Source organism: Globicephala melas, chromosome 2, assembly GCF_963455315.2.
Source record: "Globicephala melas chromosome 2, mGloMel1.2, whole genome shotgun sequence".
NCBI lineage: Eukaryota > Metazoa > Chordata > Mammalia > Artiodactyla > Delphinidae > Globicephala > Globicephala melas.
The window spans coordinates 81,657,167-81,677,435 of record NC_083315.2 but is presented as its reverse complement, the minus strand read 5'-3'; the positions used below and the strand labels follow the sequence as shown (position 1 = coordinate 81,677,435).

Below are 20,269 nucleotides of genomic sequence, written 5' to 3'. Positions count from 1 at the left end.
CAGGGCACGAACTCTAGGTGAATGGACTTCACTAGTTGTGGCACATGGGCTCAGTAGTTGTGTCTCACAGGCTCTAGAGCACAGGTTCATTAGTTGTGGTGCATGGGCTTAGTTGCTCCGTGGCATGTGGGATCTTCCCGGACCAGGGCTGAAACCCATGTCCCCTGCACTGGCAGGTGGATTCTTAACCACTGCCCCACCCTAGATGTCCTGATTTTTCTTTTTTAGTGTACTAAGTTGGGTATATTGATTTTCAAACATTAAACCAACCTTTCCTTCTTGAGATAAACCCAATTGGACATGATGTATCATCTTTTTATATAATACTGGATTTGATATGCTAAAATTTTGTTAAGAATTTTTGCCTCTGTGTTCATGAGAGATATTGGTTTTTTTCAGTTACTGTTTTCTTGCAATGTCGTTGTCTAATCTTGGTGAAAGTTGGCCTTATAAATAAGTTGGGAAATATTCCCTTCTCTTCAAATTTCTGGTAGAGTTTGTGTAGAATTGACATTATTTTATTCCTTAAATGTTTGGTAGAATTTATCAGTTAAGCCACCTGGACTTGGAGCTTTCTTTGTTGGAAGGTTCTAAACTGCACATCCAATTTCTTTAATAGCTATATTCTTTTTTTTTTTTCTGCAGTACGCGGGCCTCTCACTGTTGTGGCCTCTCCCGTTGCGGAGTACAGGCTCCGGACGCGCAGGCTCAACGGCCATGGCTCACGGGCCTAGCCACTCTGCGGCATGTGGGATCTTCACAGATGGGGGCACGAACCCGTGTCCCCTGCATCGGCAGGCGGACTCTCAAACACTGCGACACCAGGGAAGCCCTAATATCTATATTCTTGAAAAATTTTAGTAGTGCTTTTCTTTCAAGGAACTTGTCCATTTTATCTTGAATTTATTGGTATATTCTATATATTCTCTTATTATCCTTTTCATATCCATAGTATTTTTCTGTTTTCCATTTTATTTATTTCTACTTTGATCTTTATTGTGTTCTTTCTTCTCTTACTCTGTGATTAATTTGCTCTCGTTTTCCCAGATTAAGGTGGAAGTTGAGGAAGCTGAGTACAGATTTAGCAATATCCCACATGGTGACATATTATGTTTTCAGTTTCAGTGAGTTCACAATAGTTTCTGATTTCCCTTTTGATTTCTTCTTTGACCACAAAGTTACTCAGAAGTGTGTTGTTTAGTTTCCAAATATTTGGAGCTTTTTCAGATTTGTTAACTTCTAATTTATTTCCATTGTGTTCGGAGACATATATTGAATGACTAAAATCCTTTAAAAATTTTTTAAAGTATTTTTTTAATTTATTTTTTTGCGGCGTTGGGTCTTTTTTGTTTCGCCTGGGCTTTCTCCAGTTGCGGCGAGCAGGGCCTACTCTTTGTTGCGGTGCACCCGCTTCTCACTGGATGTCTTCTCTTGTTGCAGAGCACAGGCTCTAGGTGCATGGGCTTCAGTAGTCGTGGCACACAGGCTCTAGAGTGCAGGCTCGGTAGTTGTGAGGTACAGGCTTAGTTGCTCCACGGCATGTGGGATCTTCCCGGAACAGGGATCGAACCCATGTCCCCTGCATTGGCAGGCAGATTTTTAAACACTGAACAACCAGGGAAGTCCCTATTCCTGTATTCTTAATCTTTTATGTAGATCCATATTCCAATCTGATGTCATTTTCCTTCTGCTTGAAAATACTTCTTTTAACATTTCTTAAAGTGAAAGTCTACTAGTAATGAATTATTTCAGCTTTTGTATGTCTGAGACAGTCTTTATTTTGCCTTTGTTTTGACATATTTGGATAAAGAATTCTAGCTTGATAGAATTCAGTTCACTACTTTAAAGATGTTATTTCGCTGTGTTCTCATTTACATTGTTTCCAACAAAAATTCTGCTGTCATTGTTATCTTTGTTCCTCTGTATGTAGTGTACAGTTTTTTCCTCTTGCTGCTTTTAAATTTTTCTATTTATTGCTGGTTTTGAGCAATTTGATTATTTTTTGTGCCTTTGTGTAGTTTTGTCCATGTTTCTTATGCTTAAAGTTCATTGATCTTCTTGACTTTGTGGCTTTATAGTGTTTACCAATTTGGAAACATTTTGGCTATTATTTCTTCAAATTTTTGCATTTCTCCTCTCCTTCATGGACTCTAAGTACACATGTATTAGGCCACTTGAAGTTGTTGCACAGCTCACTGATGCTCTATTAAGTTTTGTTGTTGTTTAGTTTTGTTACTCTTTTTGTTTCATTTTGGATAGTTTCTATTACTATGCCTTAATGTTCAGTCACCCCTTCTTCTGCAGTGTCTAATCAGCCATTAACCTTTCAATATCTTTTTCATTTAGACATTGCTTTTAATCTCTAAAAGCTCAATTTTGGTCTGTTTTACCTTTTCCATGCCTGTACTTAACATTTGCAGTTTTTAGTCTAGGTTTTTAAACATATGAAATACAGTTATAATAACTTTATTTCAGGTATAACAGCTTTTTAAATGTTCTTTTCTGCGAATTCTAACATCTGTATAGATTATGGGTTAGTTTTGATTGATTGCCTTTTCTCCTCACTATGGGTCATAGTTTCCTACTTCTTTGCATGCTTGGCAATTTTTCATATGATCCCCGATACTGTGCGTTTTTGTTTATTGTGTACTATATGTATTTATATTCCTGTAAAATGCTTGGGATTTGTTTTGGGTGGAATTAAGTTACTCAAAACAATTTTATTCTTTTAGGTCTAGCTTTTAAGATTTGTTGGGTAGGAGTCCAAGTAGCCTTTAGTCTGGAGCGCATTATTTGCAACTACTGAGACAAGTCCTTTCTGAGTATAATGAGAGTTTCCAGTCTGACTTGTAGGAACAGCTGTTATTCCTACAACCCTGTGTGATATCCAGATATTCTTATTATTAATCCCTTCATGTGGTCCTTTTCCTGGCATCAAGTAATTCCTCACAGAGATGTACTGACAAATACTTTGTTGAATTCTCAAGAGATCCCTCTGCATATCTCCAGAGTTCTTTGTCTGTGCACTTCTTTTCTCTCTGGTAGTCTGCTTTGTGAACTCTAGTTACCTTGGTTTTCCCAGACTGTCAGCTCCATTTCGTCAGTCAGGGAGTCCACCAGTCTCTGCCTGGACTTCTCTTCCCTGTACCATGACCTGGAAACTCTCTCAGAAAAGTAAATTAGGGCAATTATAGGGATCACTTCATTTATTTCCCATTTCCTGGGGATCACTGAACTTTATTGCCTGAGGTCCAGTTTCTTGAAGAGTTTTTTTTCATATGTTCTGTCTTATTTTTTCATTGCTTCAGGTGCAAGGTTAAATTGGTCCTTGTTACTTCATCTTGGCCAGAATCCAATAACATTCTTTAAGTGTGTTTTGCTTTGATACACGGTCCAAATAAGATTAGGCATTGCATGTCTTGTCTTTGTTTCCTTTAATCTACAATATTTCCCTGCTATTTTTTTTCTTGGTCTTTTATGACATTGGCATTTTTGACGAGTCTAAGCCAGTTGTCTTATAAATTGCCCAACTATCTGGATTTGTCCGTTTCCTCATTAGATTCAAAGTAAACTTTTTGGGGAAGGATACTATATAGGTGATGTAATCTTCATACTTCATCACTTCAGGTGGCCCAGTGCTAAGTTTGATCACTTGATTAAGGTGGTATCTTCCATATCTCTCCATTGTAAAGTTATTTTTCCCCTTGGTAATTGAAAAATAATATGTGGGGTGAAAGTTTGGGATCAGTGAAGATCCTACTTTCAAACAACTCTTCACCCAACTGTGCATCAATGATAATCCGTGTCTGAATCGATTATTACATTGATAGTTGCAAAATGACACTTTCCTAATTCTATCATTCCTTTTGCATTTATTAGCTGACATTATTCTATAATGAAGAGCCCCCCCACTTTCATTTTGAGTATCATTATGAACTCATGTGTTTTTTTTTAATTAACTATGTTATAACTTATTATAATGATAATGTTATTCTTTGGAATGTTCCTTTTGTCCAGATTTGGCCAAAGCGACCTCTGTTATTGTTTAACCACACGGTGCTTTTCTATTACTAGAATAATTTCTAATATATTACTACTCACAAATAGGAACTGAGAAAGGGACTCCAGAAGGTGCGGTCTTATTCAGACTCTTCTTAGAAGTGTGCCTTCTTCCTGTGTACTCTCAACCCAAAGTGAGGCTTTGGGGTTGGAAGGAGATACTTCGGATTTAAACTACAGATCAGTGTCACCCAATTCTAGTCCCTATTCCCTTTTTTCTAGGCATACCATATCTACTGCCATCTTAATCCTTCTGTTGGGCACCTCTCTCCTCCTCTATATTTATTTAAAACAGTCAAGAGCAGCAATTGGCCAACTGGCCCCTATCCAGTTCTGCAGTCCATACACCCCAAGAACTCCTTTTTGCACTGGTCTGTGGTGGCCTTGGCCTACCTCTTCTACCTACTCAAGTAACTCTTTTACCACGAATTTAATTACCTGTGTTTCCATTTATAGGATCTTACCTAGCCGTATGGCCTGCTGCCTCTGCCAATTTAAAAATATTATTGAGGTTGTCTGTAAGACAGTCAAGCTGCGTTGTGACAGTGAATGCCTGACAGACGTCACACGTTGTGGTGAGTCTCAATTGCGGGATAATAAATTTTTAATTATTTAATATTTTTATTTTTAATCAATGATGATAAATTTTAAAATTCATGATGTAATTGCATTATTTCAATTCATACTTTCAGAGTTCCAGCTCCCTAAGTTTCTAAGAACTACCCCCTGGCTAAAAATCAGATTCTTGGTTACATTATTAAGCTAATAATATCTCAGTTACATTGTCAGCTTAATAATGTAACTGATCCGCATACATAAAGGAACAAGAGAAAGGAATGGATGGGGGAAGGGAATTAACATTAATGGCCTCATATCCTATGCTGTGCTCTGTGCAAATGAGAACTTACTGATATAGTGCATCACAGTTTGTAAACTGATTTTATATACATTAGGTCTCAAGTACCCTTTGTCTTATAGGACAGGTGTAAATATATTTTTGTTTATTTTGTTTGTTCAATTTTATAAAGAGTACAAGTGATGCTGTTTTATGTCCTCTTTGGAGCCTGAGAGTTTCGGGTTCCATAACCAGAAGCTGCTACCTAGTCCTTCTAATGGAATGGAGAGCTAGCTTATTCTTAGACTGTCAAGCTCTGAACTTGCTCTGAATCTCAAGCTTTTCTATCCACAAAACACTCAGGGGCTTTCAACTCTTTTTCTGTATATTAGATTTATTGGCACTAAGTATTTAAAAAGCGTGCGTGCGCATGTGCAAGCGTAGTCCGCTTGCGCCCCGAGCAGCGCACGTGCGGTGATGGTGGGTTGGTGCAATTGGTACTTTTTGCGGTTCCCATCGGGGGTGACAAAACCTTGCTGGTGTGGGAGCTGAGCTCTGGACCCACCCCCGAGGCTTTGCAATTGAGCTGTGCCGGAGCGGAGGGAAGGGTGGAGGAAGCCGCCCCGCGCCCCAGTAACTGGGCGCCCCGGGATACTGCTTCAGTACCTCATCTGCCTGTGGTCTCCGCTGAGAGGAATCTTAGTTCTAGAGACGACCTGAGCAGTCATCTCACCCCCATAGATTTATGAGAGTTAGTCCCCAGCAGAAGGCATTGCCTCCTAATGCTTCTCGAAGCTTAGGATTTCAGAGGGAACTTGTTCATGAAATGAGAAGTGTTTGGAGTTCCAGGCTCACTACAGTTACCTGTGGCGAAGGGCTGGGGGAATATAAGGGAATGGGCGGTTTGGTTTCCTGGGCCTGAAATTTACTGCACTTTCTTAGTGTGAGACCACCCTAAAGCATTCTCTGTTCACAGTCTTCTCCCAGTTTGGCCTTCTGTATTCGGTCCGAGTCTTCCCAAACGCAGCACTGGGCTGTCCTGGGTTCTATGCCATCATCAAGTTTTATTCAGCAAGGGATGCCCACAGAGCCCAAAAGGCATGCGACCAGAAGCAGCTTTTTCACACATCTCCAGTGAAGGTGGGTCCAAATGTGGAATTCCTCGCTCTACTGGGATGAAGTGCTGAATTTAAAACTAATAGGCCGGGCTTCCCTGGTGGCGCAGTGGTTAAGAGTCCGCCTGCCGATGCAGGGGACATGGGTTCGTGCCCCGGTCCGGGAGGATCCCACATGCCGCGGAGCGCTTGGGCCCATGAGCCATGGCCGCTGAGCCTGCATCTGGAGCCTGTGCTCCGCAACGGGAGAGGCCACAGCAGTGAGAGGCCCGCGTACCGCAAAAAAATAAAAAAAATAAAAAAAAATAAAACTAATAGGCCATCTGGAAATCCCTGGTGGTCCAGTGGTTAGGACTCTGCACTTTCACTACTGAAGGCCTGGGTTGAATCCCTGGTCTGGGAACTAAGATCCCAGGGGGGAAAAAATATGGCTAGCGTTTGTACAGCACTGTGGTGTACAGAATGCTCTCACATGCACTGCTCCACTGATCCCCCAGTTCCCCAGTTGTTTCTTTCTTTTATTTTAGATGAAGAAACTCGAACTCAGGATGGTTAAGTGACTTACTTAAGGTTTATGACAGTAAATGTGGAAACTAGAGGCCAAACCCAAACTTAACTGATGTTAAACCCCATGTCCTTTTATGCTGCCCCTTAATTTAAGAAATCTTCACAAGAATATTCCTTATATATACGTTTATGTGGATTTTAAATGTGTGAGGTTTACAAAATTTTTTTAAATTAATTAATGAATTTATTTATTTATTTTTGGCTGCGTTGGGTCTTGTTGCTGCGCGCCAGCTTTCTCTATTTGCGGCGAGCAGAGTTTGCTCTTCGTTGCGGTGCGTGGGCTTCTCATTGCGACGGCCTCTCTTGTTGCGGAGCACAGGTTCTAGGCACGCGGGCTTCAGTATTTGTGCCTCATGGGCTCTAGAGCACAGGCTCAGTAGTTGTGGCGCACAGGCTTAGTTGCTCTGCGGCATGTGGGATCTTCGCGGACAAGGATCGAACCCGTGTCCCCTGCATTGGCACCCAGACTCTTAACCAGTGTGCCAACAGCGAAGTCCCGAGCTTGACAAACTTTTGTCAGATGTAAGATAAAGGAGGCTTCATCATCATCATCACTCTCAAACTGCCTATAAAGAACTCACTTCAGATTCCAGAAAATGGTTAAATGTTCTTTAATGCATTGTAGAAACCTTATTCCATATTAACATGCCATCCAATTTTACTTCCCCAGAATTAACATTTCATTATGTTAAGGACCTTTTCAATTCCTCTGAATAAGTGAGTGAGGCTTAGATTTCCCAGACCTTTCCTTTTATAATTGTGTGTCTTCTCTGATTGGCTTCTTGCTCTAGCTACTTCCTACTGACCTTGCTGCCTCTTCTCACCCATATTTCTTTACTCACTGATTTCACCTTTATTGAATCTGAGAACTCACCTCAGCTGTGACTTCAGGTACACTACCTCCCACTTCTGTACCCTGTTTAGCACCCTCTTTAATCCTGGCTGTAGTCCCTGGGATTGAAATGATTTTGTGTCAGACATTCTTTAGTTTGCGGACCCTGCGACCATTTCACATACCACTCAGATATTACAGATGGACCTGGAAAGATTATGAAACAGTTACTTGGTATCAGTTATGAGTAATGAGTTCTTTTCTTATATTGGACATTAAGACCATTCCATAAGCATAGATTGGCAGATTTTCACAGCATAAAGCCCGTCACTGATAGCGTAATGAAGAAAATGTTCTCCAAGTCACAATAGAGTTGAGAGGAAAGGGCATTCGTATTAGATTTCTTTATTTAATGCAGAGCCTTAGTTTGCTACCCACAACCCCGAAATTTTTCCCTACTTTACTTATGCGTTCTTTTTCAATTTTATTTATGTATTTGGTTGCACCGGGTCTCAGTTGCAGCAGGTGAACTCCTTAGTTGAGGCTCAAGGGCTCCCCAGTTGTGGCATGTGGGCTCCCCATTTGCAGCAGGCAGTCTCCTTTATTTGTGGCTTGCAGGCTTCTTAAATGTGGCGTGCGAACTCTTAGTTGCAGCATGCATGTGAGACCTAGTTCCCTGACCGGGGATCGAACCTGGGCCCCCTGCATTAGGGTAACGGAATCTTAACCACTGCACCAGCACGGAAGTTCCAATAATGTGTTCTCTTATTCATTGGCAGGTATCTTCCTATCTTTTTCCCCTCTGTTGTTTATAAATACAGAAAAGAGAATAACATCTTAAAATAAAATGAAGGAAAGGCCTAATGTATCTGAGTTTTTCTCAGCACGAAGGGAAAGGTTTGCCAGCCAGAACTGTGGCAAGGTTATCCCAGATGTGAACTGTCTCAACTACCCAGTGGCTCAGAGCCCTTCTGAAGCTTCCTAATTGTCCAGGACAGCTCCTTTATGACTCACTGCACAGGACCTAGTGTCCCATGTGACACCCAACATTTAAAAATTAGTCTTCATTTCTCCTTCCCTGCAGGCAGCTTCAGTTGGAGAAAGTAATTTCATTTTATTATGTACTCATTCATTCCCTCAGTCAACAGACCATCACTCCGCTATTATATGACAATATCTATGCTTGTTTCTGGTAACAAGGAAAGAATAATATATGGTTCTTTCAAGCACTTAAGGAGCTCATAAACTAGTGACTGAGGAAGATGCAGAAACAAATCAATAAAGAATTAACAATGCTTTGACTTTATTTGTATTATTTGAATTTTTATGACTATATTTATATACTACACCCTGTTCAAAATGAAAATAGAAGTTTAAGAAAGAAGTAGTGATGTAAAAAATCCACAGTAGTATGTAAGTTATTTAGAGAGTATAAGAGTTGAAATATTTGCACTCTCAAAGAAGCTTGTTAATGCAGATGAACCTCTAATTTTTTTCGTTGCTTCATTTACATTTATAAAGGTATACATATTCCCTCTTCTAACAGTAACTTGGGGAGGGTGTGCTACAGATTAAGGTCCTAATTCAGTGGCAGGTCCATCTTGTCTCCTCTTCACGTCATATTCTCAAGCAGGAGCTACAGGATGAGATGAGTAAAACAGTCCATTCCTTTGCTTACACCCAGCCCCATCATAGGCTTTTGCTGGGCTTTCTTGGATGCTTTCATCATCACTTTCACCACCGGATGTCAGGGAACTTTCTGGTTAATCAGGGGCCCTGGAAATGATGCAGAAAAGTACTGACTTAAAAATAATAAATAACATTTATTTAGGGCTCACTGTGAACTCATTGCTTAAAATGTCCTACTTAATCTTCACAAACACTCTATGAAATTGGTATTGATAAATCGCAGGTATATCCAAAATAAATCTCTATGTAGGGTTGAGATATTTTTAGGTCTTTTATGTGTTTAGGTTTGTCTCGGCACCAGATAGAGGTGGTTCATCATAATATGCTTGCCCTAAACAGCTCCAGATGCCAAAAATTGGCAAATTACTTCTTTGGTTTCCATGTGTGGTGAAAAAGGATCATCAAGGTAAACTGTAGATTTTCTTTCACTAACAAGACTCCTTTCAACACTGAACTCCTAGACTTTAGAGAGAAGAATAGAACAGGGCTATAGGGAGGAGATGTGGGTGGCTTCCACATGTAAGTATCTGAGCATTGGTCTGCCACCTAGAATTAGTGATAAACTCAATGACTTGGATGGTGGTGTCCATAATTTTCTCCAGTATTTGTATGGTATCTCATAAAGAAATAGTGGTCCATATCTAGTGATTCATTTGCAAGTCTCAGTTGATTTTGAAGGGATAGCATACCTAAACTATTACCTGGGATTGCTGCAGTTTAGTTTTTATTTCTAACAACAGAATATGTTGAAGTCTAGCCTTTAATTCAAAATCCTAACAGCTTCGGGATCTTTCTAACCTTGAAGAAAGGGAAAATGAAGATATTGTGACAGCACTTCAGAAGCAAAGCCTGAAGTTCTTCTGTGCTTTAGAGGTGGTGTTGCCCTCCCAGAAGTGCAGGAGTCCCTGAGTTGGCACGGCTGAGGAACCTTTGGATAAGTTGGAGGAAGGTCTGCTTTCCAGTATGTGTGTGTGGGGGGAGGTGAGGCAGTGGGATTTCTCCTTTTTCCTTTCTTTCTGAAACTCAACTTTTCAGATACATCATCACCTTTTCTAAGCAACTAAAGCCCTGGGAAGAATTGTTCTGCCCGACAATATAGGTTTTTATCTTAGGCAGTACCTGACAACACCTTAAACTTTAGAATTTTAGAACTCGCTGACTGCCAAGAAGCTTAGGAGGAGGGAAAATTAATTATTATTATTATTTTTTTGGTTAATAATTTGTTTTGTGCTAAAATAATCCTTCAAATACACATGTCTTCTGACCTTCAGTTATCCCCAAAAAATCATTGTCTGAAGATTGAAATAAACTCATGTGTAAATGTTCAGTCCTTTGCCTCCTATAGAATGGCCTGAGCGGAAAAATAAATGTAGATCCCTAGAAAGGGGATTCTGATTGGTACTGAGTTTTTTCCTAGAATCCATGGCACTTGGGCTTAGGGTTTTAAGTCAGAGGCAGGGCTGTTAGCGAATGGGGTGGAGGAGGCTCCACCATTCACCTGAGTGGGTGATGGTTGCGTAGAGGCCGGATCATGTGCACTACAACCAAATCTATCTCACTGTATGAGTCCAGCCCTTGATGCAGAGGATAGCAGGGTCTGTAGCAGTGTAGCCTCAGCTTGTCCGTTTGAAATCTGTGAGTAATATGAGATTTGTGCCACGTTCTTGGTTTGCATTTCCCGTGTAGTATTTTAGGAACTTCCAGAATAGATCTGAGCCGTAAAAATGTGCCATGCCAGGGTATACCTGCAACGGAGACATTCACCGTACCCCAGTGTTGTGCCTGCCCTTAATCACTAAGGTAATGAGCTAAGAATCACAGATGCATTTTTAGTTTTAAAATATAACCTAGAAATCAGTTATTCATGTAGGCATTTTAAATTCATCTGTTTTGGTTGGATTTAGGGTCATTATCATTCCTTATGAGAAGGAAGATAACCCAGAAGCTTGCTATTCAGAAAGCTATGACAGCTGCATTCCAGAAATTGCTGATTGTGGTTTTAGGTAAGACCTATTTGATTGTCGTTGAAGTGCTTCAGTTTCAGTGAGCAAATAAACTAATTTGAAAAGTTAATTGGATGAAAATAATGGTTATCTAAAACATTACATATTCTTTCATTCACCATATGCTTTCACAGCAACAGTCTTAAATTTGTTCTTTGTGGCATTTATGAGAAGAACAACGGCAAATATTATTGTCCCCAGTGTTTAGATGTAGAATGACTGGCCTCAGTTCATACAGAAAGTGTTTGATACAGTTCTTCCTCAATTGCTTGCTTCTCATACAGAATAGGATAGTGATTATAAGCTTTGGACACCTGTGTTTGAGTCCTAACATTGTCTCTTAGATTTTGTTGCAGTTGTTGTTGCAATTTTAGGTTTTTCTAGCCAGAGACATTTGAAGGCATTTAATATCTCTAAGCTGCAATTTCTTTATCTGCATATAGGGTTAGTAATTCAGCTTACCACCAAATGGGGGATATTGTAAGAGTAAATGAGATGATGAATGTAAAAATCTTAGAACTATGCCTGAAACATAGTAAGCAGACAAAATATATTGACTATTATTATTACCGTTGTTTTCTTGTTGAAGTGTTTATTTCTGATATATTGGGTGAATATGATTCTTATATAATAATCGGCTAAGTTTTTGTGAGCCTTGAAACTGGTCATGCTATTGAATAGCGTTGATTGTGTTCCCTATCCAGTTAATACAGCGGTGAGAATGTCACAGGCTGTGCCCAAAGGAAACTTTATGATTAGTAGATTCCGGGAACAGAATTGCTCCCCTGCTTCACAGCCCTGCAGGCTGAGAGACTGAGAAATCCTAGCTAAGTTGTCAGCGACCTTATTGGCTTGTAAGAGTTGACCCTGGATTGGACTTGGCCTTCCAGCCTGGGCAGTCCTTCCAGTGAAGTTTGACTTCCCTGGTCATCAGGCACAATCTCCATCCGCTGTCAACTCTGGGTAACAACCTTTAAGAACCAAACTAAATGCCTGGGTTGTTTGTGCCTAATATGCCAAGGTACTCCTTATATGTACATGAAACCCCTTAGACCAAAAAGCCTGGTGGCTCTAGCTTGCCTTGAGGCAAGCTGTATTGTCCAAAGGGTACATGGGCCAGTTTCTGCCAGTAGAGTGTTCAAATGCTCTGTCTGTCTGTCTCTGTCTCCAAAGCTATGTTCATTGTATCTGGTAGAATTTTGGTCCCAAGGAGTAGGCACTTGCCTTGCTTCTAATAGGAAGTATCTATTACAGTCCAGTGGTATCTCTCCCAGGTTTGAACTCACTTTGACCCCCACCTGATGCCTTCCTATTTAATTGTATTGTGATGGAACATTTTTGTTTCCACAGCTTTTAATTTCTATGTCCTTATTCCTTAGTTCTTATTTCTAAGATCATAAAGTTTTTGAACCAAAGTTGATACTTCTTATATATGTCTTCACAAATAATTATAATAAAAACTGACGTGTCAGATGAGGGAACTTCTAGGAAAATGCTCTTGTTTTCTGCTTTTAGAAGTCAAAAGAATGTCTAATTATTCGGTGCTACCATTGTATACAGGAAGTTTTAGAACAAGAAAACTTCTGAATTGATCCTTGTTAACTTTATTACAGAAAGTGGTAAAACAGCTGTGGCATATAGACCCTGTGAAGATGTCACAGATGCTAGAACCGAAGAGGAACTACAGGATTTAATTCAAGTATGTGGAGATAAAAGCTCAAGGGGTACACAGCCAGTGTAGCCATAATTCAAAACAACCAGCAGGATTTGGAAGACTTCAGCATATCTACTCAGCCCTGTCTTCCTTAGGAAAATGTGAAACTCTGAAAGTGCTTTTGAGGCAGAGAATTTCTAGTACTTCTCCAAGTCCCGGACCTTATCTCTGGCCCCTTATTTGATGTTTGGAGAGCAGGATTGAGGGCCACCAGTGTACGTCTATGGTTGTGGACACAGGAGAAGACACTGGCCTTTTAGAACTCCCCTCAAATAGAATTGCAGGGGTTTGGGAACAAAGTAACTATGGTCTTAAGTGTGATTATGCTACACTGTTTAAAAACTATTCATGCCTTTCAAGTAAGGTATATTACCCAGATCTCAGGATCTCATATGTATCTTGTGTTAAATATTTTGCCAAAGAACCTTTCTGTAAAACGGTTATATGGATGCATCGAATTAGGGATGAAGTTGTCAACGTAATTTCTGAAAGAAAACATTAATGTACTGCATATAGCATTTTTATTTAAAAGGAGCAAAAAATGTGTTTCATGTCATTGAGAGCTTAATTTTTGGCCAGATTTGTGATCATTTAACTCACCCCAATGTTGCAAAGTCTGTTTTGAAGGGAAGAAAGTAGAGAAAGAAAAGGTGGTTATGTTCTGAAAAATGTAAAAATTTTGAAAGTTTTTTCCTGTACAAACTAATTATTTTAAATCACTTTAAATCAGTCAAGGGAACCTGAAACGTATCCATGTTTGGGCTTTAAGAAGTCTAGCTTCCTATGAAATGTGAGAGGAAAGGGTTCCGTATTGATACAAAAGATTCTGGAAACCTAATTATAACAACAGATCCACTCCTAAATGAGGCCAATCTTGGAATCAGTTCCATTTAGAAACCATCATGTGCTAGGCACTGGAAATAAGGTGAAGCTCCTTCTCTCTTGGAATTTAGGTGTTAAAGGTGTTGCAGATGATTAAAAAGGAGTAAAATTAAATAGATTATGAAAAGGACTGTGAAGAAATTAAACTTCGTGCTAGTTACAGTATTTCAAGAAAATTACTTGTCATGCTGACTTTAACATTCTAAGTGTTTTCTCCATATGTGCACACAGGGTAGACCTCTGAAAAGTGACACTGTAGTTTTTTGTAGATTAATGGCTCTGTTGAGACAAGGTGGGATGGGGGAAGTCTTCCCATGCCAACGTAAAGGGCCATTCACTTGGTTTTAGACTCTCTTTCCCAGAATGAATTGCTCACCTGCCCCAAACCCCTCCTACAGAAGTTCTGGAGTCATCACTGATTCAGTGGTGACCCCTAATAACAGAGTGGTGTATGAATATTGAGACGTGAATACTGAGAGTTTGGAGGAAATGGCAACAGTTTCGAATAATTGTAAGGTGTGTTCCCCTCCCGCCACCCTAACTGGTGCTCATTTTGCAGGTCAGCTACTTTTCATGTCAGCCGTGTGGCCAAAGGCAGGAAGAATGTCTTTCAGACTTCAGCTTTGTGGAGGAAGAGTTCAGATTGCCAGAACTGGACTAGCACTTTTGAATTTCCCAGAATGCCAGGTCCTTTGGTTTCCTCGGGAAGCTCTGCATCCTTCCCTCCCCAGTCCACCCCTGGGGTGCTGGAGTTTGGGGCCACTCGGGTCTGCAGCCCAAATGCCGGCTCATTGTTTGGGGTCAGGGTGGGCAGGGCGGGGTTGGGAAGAGGGCCCGGCAGGAGGTAATTGTTGCCTTTGCAAGGGGAAGGATGGCTTGCGCCCTGGGGACTCTGGGAAAAAGGCCCACTCTGGTGGCGCGGATTGGATCTCCGCACGAGCCTAATAACTGTGGCGTAACTAAAGACGTCATAAATAACGGGAGGGACGTTAGGCGGGGGCGGGGCGCGCGGTTGCTAAGGTGAGCCGTTTCGTAGGCGCTGGCATAGCGATTCAGCTCGGACGCAGGATGTGGCTCCGGCTCCTCACTGGCCTGGGTCACTGCCCCTGGAGCCGCCGCATGTTATGTCCCGGCTGCGCCATTGGTTGCCACGGCTCTTCCTCACATGGCAAGGATGGTGGCTTCTAGTCCAGGCAGTTCAGCCTCCGGAGTGGGCCATGGGCCCCATCCAGGTGACCCCGAACACCCCGCGGCTGACAGAGGCTTGGTCTTCACAGGCCTCAGACCCTCCTCCCAAATTGCCCCATGCCCTTACACCCCTGGCAGAAGCCGTGGGCTTTAATTACTTAACGTTCTTGTCTCCAGTCCAGATGTTGGCCCCCCCTTATCAGGAGTTGACTGAGACTGAGGTTCCATACCCGGACACGGATTCGGTTAGAGAGCTGCCCCCAGGGCCAGATCAGTTTGCTATTCCACATTAGGATCTGAATAACAAACAAACCCAACATCAAAAGCTGCCAGAGGCAGTTCCAGTGCAAGACTGGGATCAGAATCAGCCCTTTGTTCTCCCTTCTCGACACAAAAGTAAGACTAAACACATAGGCCTAGATGAGGCTGAAGGTCACCAAATCATTTGAAATACTTGTTCCACCTCAGCTCAAAACCAATGAAGTTTATGGTTTCACCCCCAAACCTGAAGAAAGATCTAGTTCAGCATCAACAGCTTGACAAAACTATTGTTGGAAGTACTGGCCAATTTCAAAAAAAACACTCAGGGTCTAGAACAACAGTTGCAGGGTGATTATTTAGATCCCAGTACGGATGCCATTTATCCTGAGGAGTGCCTACCTACGGATTTTTTGGGAAGCCCAGATGAACCTACAGAACCCCCTGAGGAAGCTGAAATTTCTCCATCCCAGCAGGATGGCCCAGTGCTAAGTTTGATCACTTGATTAAGGTGGTTTCTTCCATATCTCTCCATTGTAAAGTTATTTTTCCCCTTGGTAATTGATAAATAATCTGTGGGGTGATACTTTGGGATCAGTGAAGATCCTACTTTCAAACAACTCTTCACCCAACTGTGCATCAATGATAATCTTTGTCTGAATCAGTTATTACATTGATAGTTGCAAAATGACACTTTCCTATTCTATCATCCATTTTGCATTTATTAGCTGACATTATTCTATACAGAAGAGCTCCCCCACTTTTCATTTTGAGTATCACTATGAACTTATGTGCTTTTTTAAAAATTAACTATGTTATACCTTATTATAATGATGATGTTATTCTTTGGAATGTTCCTTTTGTCTAGATTTGGCCAGTGTGATCTCTGTTATTGTTTAACCACACGATGCTTTTTTATTACTAGAATAACTTCTAATATATTACTACTCACAAAAGGGAACTGAGAAAGGGATTCCAGAAGGTGCGGTCTTATTCAGACTCTTCTTAGAAGTCTGCCTTCTTCCTGTGTACTCTCAACCCAAAGTGAGGCTTTTGGGTTGGAAGGAGATACTTCTGAATTAAACTACAGATCAATGTCACCCAATTCTAGTCCCTATTCCCTTTTTTCTAGGCATACCGTACCTACTGCCATCCTAATCCTTCTGTTGGACACCTCTCTCCTCCTTTGTATTTATTTACAACAGTCAAGAGCAGCAATTGGCCAACCGGCCCCTATCCAGTTCTGCAGTCCATATGCCCCAAGAACTCCTTTTTGCACTGGTCTGTGGTGGTCTTGGCCTACCTCTTCTACCTACTCAAGTAACTCTTTTACCATGAATTTAATTATCTGTGTTTCCATTTATAGGAACTTACCTAGCCGTATGGCCTGCTGCCTCTGGCAATTTAAAAATACCATTGAGGTTGTCTGTAAGAGAGTCAAGCTGTGTTCTGACAGTGGATGCCTGACAGTCTTCACACGTTGTGGTGAGTCTCAACTGCGGGATAATAAGTTTTTAATTTTATTTTATTTTTAATCAATGATGGTAATTTTTAAAATTAATTTAAAATTAAAATTGATGATGTAATTTCATTATTTTAATTAATTCATTCAGAATTCCAGCTCCCTAAGTTTCTAAGAACTACCCCCTTGGTAAGAATCAGAGTCTTGGTTACATTATTAAGCTAATAGTTGCTCAGTTACATTGTTAGCTTAATAATGTTACTGATCCACATACATAAAGGGACAAGAGAAAGGAATGGAAGTGGGAATGGAATTAACATTAATGGCCACATATCCTATGCTGTGCTCTCTGCAAATGAGAACTTATTGATATAGTGCATCACAGTTTGTTAACTGATTTTATATACATTAGGTCTCAAGTACCCTTTGTCTTATAGGACAGGTGTAAATATAGTTTTGTTTATTTTGTTTGTTTCTGCAGTTTTATAAAGAGTACAAGTGATGCTGTTTTATGTCCTATTTGGAGCCTGAGATTTCTGGTTCCATACCCGGAAGTTGCTACCTAGCCTTTCTAATGGATGGGAGAGCTAGTTTATTCTTTGACTGTCCAGCTCTGAACTTGCTCTGAATCTCAAACTTTTCTATCCACAAAACACTGAGGGGCTTTCAACTATTTTTCTATATATTAGATTTATTGGCACTAACTTGGTAACTTCCAAAATGTGCTTTCATGCCCACATAGCTTGAATACAGGTCTCTATCACTGATCTAGAGCACATCATAAATAATAACACTTTGCTACTTATATAAAGACAATATTGATGATTTTTCAACACAATTTTTTTTTTTTTGTCTGTGACACACAGCTTGTGGGATCTTATCTCCACAACCAGGGATTGAACCCGGGCCACAGCAGGGAAAGTGCCGGGTCCTAACCACTAGACCACCAGGGAACTCCCCCAAACAATTTTTTTTACTAGTTGTATTACTCCCTTCTCCCCCAGAAGTGGGCAGAAAAGGCATTTTTAATTTCCTTTTACAGGTGAGGAGAAACAAGATCAGAGGTGTTAAGTGCTATGACCCTAGTGCCCGATCTCCTCTCCCCAGTTTGGGGCTCTCTGCAAGCCCATGCTCCTTCTTTCTCATGACCCTTCCCTCCTCCTTTGACCCTCAGGAAAAATACTTTTAATCCTTTTGGAAGAGAAGCCCAGCTACACAATGGTATACATTACCTTCACACAGCCAGAAGCTTTGGATGGTTCCCCAAGTAAAGCTGGAAATATTAGAAGTAAAATGAAATGAAAGCAAAGTAGCCATCTGACAGAAGTTGCTTTTTCCCTTCTGCATTTTGGACCTCAAGTATTATTCCATTGATTTGTTGAACATTCCACATTGGCCTACAATTGGGCAAATCTCTTATACCCCAGATCCCTGCCCAAATTTTAGCAAAGAGCTTGGGCGGACATGGTGTTTTTTTTTTCTGTATAGAGCCTTCTGTTTTGAGGGCTGGGATATGTGGAAGCAGGGACTGAGCAAAGGACTCGGTGGGTGGGTGGAGAAGGAAATGTCCAGATGACGACCTGTTAATGGCGGTTGTTGTCGTGGTCATCTGTGATAGTAGCAAGGATACAAGCACACTAAAGAGGTGGATAGAGGAAGGCTCACACTCCTCTGCCTCTGAGGAAGGACAGGATGAGGTATATAAATTTGAGGAGTCACAGTACATCTGCAGAGAGTCCAGCTGAGTAGGGGAATATTTGTCTTCCAGCCTTGGAGTTTCTTCAGTTCTGGCCCCTGGGAACCAGTGGAGTAATCCTGAATATAGTTAGTATATTTCACGCTACAGAATTTCTGAGTAGATAGCCACTTTTTCAAGAGATATCTTTTTCGCATTTTGTTGTTGCCAGTCATAGGCTTAAGTGTGTGTTTCTTTTTCTCCTAAGTGGCACTCAAACGTTGAGTGATTCCTAATTTATTTGGCTGTGGACTGACTAAAAGCTGTCCCATCAGTCTTCAGTGATCAAAAACAGTTATTTTTGACAGATGAAGAAACATCTATAGGGAATGCAGAAGGATAGTTGATGAAGGTGTTACAAGCCTGGAGGAAGAACAGCAGCGAGCTGACTATTGAGTCAGAGAGGGCATCCTCAGATAAAGTGCTGTCAGCTTGTCAGGCTTCATGAATGAGCAGCTGGACTTTAATAATAGAAGTAATATTATCAGTGCACTGAATTACATCCTGCCTTTTATCTCAGAGGGGAATCTAGGAGATGTGGAATCAACATTATTACCATTCATTCAACTTCTTTTTTCAAATACACAAGGTGGAGATATGCCACTGGGCATTTTGAAAATCAATACAAGGAGGGGGGGACTTCCGGGAAGATGGCGGAAGAGTAAGACGCGGAGATCACGTTCCTCCCCACAGATACACCAGAAATACATCTACGCGTGGAACAACTCCTACAGAGCATCTACTGAACGCTGGCAGAAGACCTCAGACCTCCCAAAAGGCAAGAAACCCCCCACGTACCTGGGTAGGGCAAAAGAAAAAACTAAACAGAGACAAAAGGATAGGGACGGGTCCTGCACCAGCGGGAGAGAGCTGTGAAGGAGGAAAAGTGTCCACACACTAGGAAGCCCCTTCGCGGGTGGAGACTTCGGGAGGCGGAGTGGGGGAGCTTGGGAGCCGCGGAGGAGAGCACAGCAACAGGGGTGCGGAGGGCAAAGCGGACAGATTCCAGCGCAGAGGATCGGGCCGACCGGAACTTGCCAGCCGAGAGGCTTGTCTGCTCGCCCGCCGGGGCGGGCGGGACTGGGAGCTGAGGCTCCGGCTTTTGTCGGAGCGCCGGGAGAGGACTGAGGTTGGCGGCGTGAACACAGCCTGCGGGGCGTTGGTGCACCGCGGCTGGCCGGGAGAGAGTCCGGGGAGAAGTCTGGAACTGCCGAAGAGGCAAGAGACTTTTACGTCCCTCTTTGTTTCCTGGTGCACGAGGAGAGGGGATTAAGAACGCTGCTTGAGAGAGCTCCAGGGACGGGCGCGAGCCGCGGCTAGGGGTGCGGAGCCCAGAGACGGACGTGGCTAGGGCCGCCCAGAGCGGCTAGGGCCGCTGCTGCCGCCACCGGGAGGCCTGTGTGCGAACACAGGTCACTGGCCACGCGCCCTTCCGGGGAGCCTGTGCAGCCCGCCACTGCCGGGGTCCCGGGATCCAGGGACAACTCCCCCGGGAGAACGCACAGGCGCACCTCAGGCTGCAACGTCTCGCCGGCCTCTGCCGCCGCAGGCCCGCCCCACACTCCGTGCCCCTCCCTACCCCCGGGCCTGAGTGAGCCAGAGCCTCCGAATCAGCGGCTCCTTTAACCCCGTCCTGTCTGAGCAAAGAACAGACGCCCTCCGGCGACCTACACGCACAGGCGGGGCTAAATCCAAAGCTGAGCCCCTGGGAGCTGTGAGAACAAAGAAGAGAAAGGGAAATCTCTCCCAGCAGCCTCAGAAGCAGCGGATTAAAGCTCCACAATCAACTTGATATACCCTGCATCTGTGGAATACCTGAATAGACAACCAATCATCCCAAATTAAGGAGCCCTGTGGATGAAAGGCTCTTGGGGCTGCAGCCAGGAGTCAGTGCTGTGCCTCTGAGGTGGGAGAGCCAACTTCAGGACAC

At 42.2% G+C, this 20,269-nt stretch overlaps 1 pseudogene; it reads left to right on the top strand.

Moving 5' to 3' along the window:
* Positions 1–14,357, top strand: part of LOC115849274 (RAD52 motif-containing protein 1-like) — a 41,458-nt pseudogene extending 27,101 nt beyond the window's left edge.
* The last annotated feature ends 5,912 nt before the right edge of the window (positions 14,358–20,269 follow it).